We start from the raw sequence: 5,722 nt of genomic DNA, 5'->3' as shown, positions 1-5,722 counted from the left end.
GTTCTTTTTGGATTTTTGAAAGTTTTAAGTCAAGTATAATTAAGTCTAATTACAAGTTTGTTTTAAGAAAATGAGTTTGAAAATGTAATGGCTTAAGGCCAAAGTTTCTAATTTGCAATATGGTATAAGTTTAGAAAAAACAAGCACAAGCAAAGAAGTTTTTAAAAGGAGGGAGAGATTTTGAAATTAAAGAAGTGGGGAGGAGATGAAGAGACTAATCCTAAGCATAAATTTAAAAGTTAAGAGTTGAAAAGATCTGACCAATGGGCTGCAATCCAATAGACAAGAATGTCATATAGAAACCCAAAGTTCCCTTGGACTTTAGAATCAAGCAACAAACAATGCACAATATATCAACTTGAAGAGCATGACATCAAATAAAGATAGCCACATCCAAGCTTAACAACTTCATGATATTCTTCAAATTTGCCCATGTAGCAGATGAATTCCACAAGTCACGAGTTCAAAATAACAGCTTCACAATGATCATGTTGTAGATGAACTCAAAGGGATCTTCAAAGATGCATCAAATGAAGTTTCAAATTGTAAGCACTTGGTTACATAAAAGTTGGCATTGGCCAAGTCCTTTTGCATAAGGAATGTTGCCTAAATTCTAATTCCAATTGTCTCAGATCAAACCAACAGTCCACACAATAGTTTTTTAGGGTTTTTATTCTTATTATGTACATTAATGGTCAAAGACCACACAAGCAAACCAAATATACACAAATAAGATATATCACACAATATGGTCCAAGTGGACAAAGTAAAAATGACATTAATATAAACAATTAGAATGCTATGGATAATGGCAAATGAATAAAGCTTAAAAATAAAGTGCATTAAAGTAAATGACTTGAAATTAAATGTTAGTTGTTAATGAGTTAGAAGTTAGTATGGCTTTTTCTTTTGCTTTTTATTTTAAGTCATTCTTTGGAGAACACTCAACCCACTTATCACAAGCATGAGATTTATCAAAGGTCAAACAAGGTCAAAGGACCTTGTAGAAAAAATTTCAGAACTTTTGCAAAGTTAAAAGTATTTTTAAGCAATTAAAAATATTCACAAAATCAATTAAATCATGAAAAATATTTATAATGATCCAAAAAATAATTTTAATTCAAAATATCAAAGAATTTTATTTGAATTTTTTTTGTGAAACTCCCATATTTTTTGGATCAATATTAATATTAATATGAATTAATGAAAATAAAAGGAATAAAAGGAAAATCAAAATATACAAAAAAACGTAGACCACTTGATCTCCCTCATTAATTGAGGTGGCAGATCAAATGGTCTAAAACGCGCGTTCCACCAAACACACGAGTCAGCGCGCCACACCAATGGTATTCAAAAGCAATGCTAAAGATTAAAACAATTTAAACAAGATCAATGGCTCAGAACCTGTACAGCACACCACCGGCGCTGGAACTCTGGTCACCTTCTCAGGAGAGGCTCACCGGACTGGTTCAGTCATCACCATCACATAAATGAAAAAGGAGGACATGATTGTAGCACCTCAAATTTGCCCTCCTCATTCATGCATTCATTTTTTAGGTCATTTAACATTTCGTATTGCATTTCATCATGTCAATCAGAATTAGCTCCAAGAGGATGTCATCCAAGTCACTTTGTGGGTTCTATCTGAAGGATCAAGCTTAATGGGCTCAGTACAGTTCAAAATTTAACTATGAAGCCAAAAGTCAATTGTTGGTCAACTGAAGGTGAAATGGCCAGGGAATGACTTGAGTTACTTCCAACATGTTCAAATAGGGTCTATTCATCATTCAAAACGTTAATCTTGAAGGAGCAAAAGTTTGTTCATGAGTTGTCATGCTCGCTAGGCGGGCTGAATGGATCGCCTAGCAAGTCCCAAGAAAAGCCACCAGAATCACCTACGCTCAGAGGAATTTCCTGAACTGTCATGCTCGCTAGGCGAAGCCCACGCGTTTTGAAAAAAAAACAAAAAAAAACGAAAAAGAAAAAAACGAAAAGAAAAATAAATAAATAAATAATAATAATAATAATAATAATAATAATATATATATATATATATATATATATATATATATATATATATATATATATATATATATATATATATATATATATATATATATATATATATATATATATATATATATATATATATATATATATATATATATATATATATATATATATATAACAGAAAAATCTTGGACTTGGACCTCTCTCATTTGAGCCCACAAAGCCACGAAAATCAAGTTATAAATCCTGAAATTTCAGTAAAAGAAAAAAAGGGAGAATTGGTGAAAGCTGAAAACACTCTGAAGTTTCCTTGGAACAAAACCCTAGAGAGATTCTAACTAATTCAGAGCAACCTCCAGAGACTGAAGGGAACTCATCTGCAAAGAACCAATTCCCTCTCATATAAACCCTAAGATTGTTCTGCAAAGCCAACGGTGCAATTCAATTTCAATCGATCTCTCCAATCAGTAGGTATGTCATGTCTTGATGTGTGGATCCTTGCCCCTGACTTTGAGTTTTGATATCCTTTTGATGCATTTGTTTGACAAGAGGTTTAGGCCTCCTACCCTTGGTTGCTTTTTGTGAGCTTTTTGTGAACTTTAATAGCATGATTCATGTGGTCGCTATAATCCTGGTTTGGTGCAACTCTTGATTGCACCCCATCTTGTTTTTCTAACTTGTTTGTTGAGTTTTTGTGAGGGCTCACATGACTCTTGAAGAGATAGCTTGCTTGGTATTCCACTTTATTTGTGGGATACCATTTGGAGATTTATTCTGATTGCTTTGCTGACTTGTTTTATTTGACGGTGCTAGCCTGAGAGATCTCTGGGTTTCTTATTTCTTTAGTTGTTGTTACTTCGGATCTTTATCCGTGTGGTAGATCTCTTGATCCCTTTTACATCTTTCCCGTATTTTACCGCTTTCTTAGCTGGAAGACCTCGATAGGAGGCAATGTTTTTGTGTGTTTACTTTTGTACCCAAAGACCTCCAAGAAGAGGCACCAGTGCTAAAGACCTCCACAGAGGGGCAATTGACGGATAAAAGGGATTAGTAGTCAATCCCCCGTTATTCAGTGCGTCGTTCTTTAAGATCACACTACGTGTCGATGCTTCAGAACAAAAGCCCAAGATCTTTTGTCCGGTCAGTCAGTGGAGAGGGTTCCACCTTCCTGAATCCCCACTTTTTGTCATGAGCTCACCCTGTCCAGGGTTAAGAGCATTGAGGTCTTATCCTCATTACCCGCTTGATCTGCTCACCCTGACGTTCAATGTCAGTGGTTAAGATCCCATTTGATTACCTTTCCATGGCTTGTTTGTCAAGGTTGATATGACCCCTCTTGACTAAAGCCCTACCCACGTATGTTTGAGCCCTCTTGTTGGCGTGTTTATTTTATGCATGTTTGTTTTGTATGGTGTGATCGTCTCCCCATAGGATTGTTAGGCTTCGTATAGTCTCTCGTTTGCATGTCAATTAAGGTAGCACGGTTCCTTCGTCTAGGACTTCCTTTTTGCGTGAGCATTCCTAAAACACAAACAAACTCATTGATTTTTCTTCTCCTAAGAACACATTAACTCCTTCTACTACAGGTGAGTAAGTCTCCAAAGGTCGAGCATCCGGTAGATTGCGTAGTAACGTCGTTCATCTAAAAAACACAAAACAAACAAAAATAGGTTAGCCGAGCTACGGTGCTCTGATTCTCAATCCTTCTTGAGATACGTATGCAGCAGGGTAGGGCCTGTGCGAGCAATAACTCTTTCTTTTCCCTACTTTGATTTTCTCTCTTTCGCATCGCATATAGGACTTTTTATACACACACTTTAGACATAAATAGCAATCGTGGATCCTGTGGAGTACCACAGACGTGAAGGGGTGCGATAACCTTCCTTTCACGTAACCGGCCCCCTTACTCAGTTTTCTTTGGTTCGAGACTTTGTTTTATCCGTTCCCTCTTGGTTATGCAGTACTACCTTTCCCTCCTCTTGGGATAAAAGTACATAGCTGGCGACTCTACTCTTTTTTCCTCGCCACCTCTTTTCGCGTTTGTACTTGGATTCGGGAAATCCGGGGAGCGACAATGATCTAAAAGAAAAAATGGCGTAGAGCACGAATCTGACCTTAATTTCAACTAACTCTAAATATATATAAAGATATGAGGAGTTAAGTTTTGAGGTGTGTCAACCGAGTTGCTTCGATTTGACCTCAAAGCAACTCAATCTTCTTGCCTATATTGGTAGGACTTTAGACAACCAAAGATCCGGGAGAATTGATGAGAATTGAGTGAGTATCAAAGAGAAGAAAATTTCTGAAAAATACCTTCAATGTTGTGCAGAAATGGATCTTGCTTGCTTCAAACTTTGCTTGATCATGCTCGGGGAGCTTGCAGAAGTGGTTTGGCAATGGAACAAAACTTTGGAGCCTGGAGTTTTTGAATCTCCAAACCGTGAGATTCAAACTCAATTTTCAAGTTGAAAATTCTTAGGTTTTCCTTTGAATTGTGAGGGTTTGAAGAGCGGAGGCAAAGCTGGCGCGCAAGGTGTGTTTGAAATGAGCTCAGAGGCCATGTATTTATAGCATTTGGGATTGATAATTGAACACTTGAAATTTTGCTAAATTTGGTAATGTCATGCACAAGCTTGCATGGGTGTGTACAGGCCCATGAAGCAATTCATTTTGATCCAAATTCAACTGTACTGAAGTTCAAATGAGGCTTGAATGGCAAGGCAATGTAATGTGAGGTTTTGGACATTTGATCTTTCCACTTGATGCAGACCTGTTAAAGCCATGTGCAGCCCTATCAAACCTCATCCAAAATGCATGAAATAAGACTCTTTGGAAAGCTTAGATCAAGGGGAACAACTTTGATGTTGGACACTTTTCCATTTGGAACTTGGATCATGGTGAAATTTGAGGTGGAAGTTTGGGAATTTCAACAAGTTAAAAAAATTTCTAAGTGTTAAGCCATATATCTCAATATTCCACCTTACGTAACTTTTTATGTGAGCTTCAAATAAGAAACATGTCTTCATAAAGGTTGTAGATATTTCAAAGACCTTCAAAATAGTAACCAATTTCATGTCATTTGGATTTAGAATGATAGAGTTATGTATTTTTGAAGTTGAGGAAAATCACTTGTTCAATGGTATAGGGCAAAAATGACCTATAATGTATCCTCATATCACATGCTCATAAAATTTGATTTATCTCTCACTACAAACATAAAAGTTGAATTAGAAATCTTGAATTTGATTTTTCAACTTTTAAATCTTTCATCTCATAAAATTTGAGAAAGTTATGGCCTTGGGAAGTTGACTTTCAAATTAGGGTTTAGACAAAATGACCTATAATGTTTCAACATAGAAAATGATTTTCCAAGAAAAACTAGCTCTAGGTATCAACATGAAAGTTATTTGTAATGTCATTTAGAGTAACTTTTGTCTTGGAATAATTTTGATATGGTGAAAATTGTAGGAGATAGGGTCTATGGAGACCCAGTTTTGATCAGATGAATTCATCTGGCCAACCACCATCAACCAACTTGCTACACTCTAATTCTCTTGACTTTCTAGGCTCATGGTAGATCATATATGCATAATATGATAATTTTGATGTGTCCCTTCAGAAATTTGATCCATTGGTGAGGTAGCTTGTTGAAGAAGTTACTCAAGATACCGAAACAAACCAGGGTTTCCAAGGTAAACTAGCTCCAAACTCT

The sequence above is a fragment of the Lathyrus oleraceus genome, chromosome 4 (assembly GCF_024323335.1).
Source record: "Lathyrus oleraceus cultivar Zhongwan6 chromosome 4, CAAS_Psat_ZW6_1.0, whole genome shotgun sequence".
Classification (NCBI taxonomy): Eukaryota; Viridiplantae; Streptophyta; class Magnoliopsida; order Fabales; family Fabaceae; genus Lathyrus; species Lathyrus oleraceus.
This window is presented reverse-complemented; position numbering follows the sequence as displayed.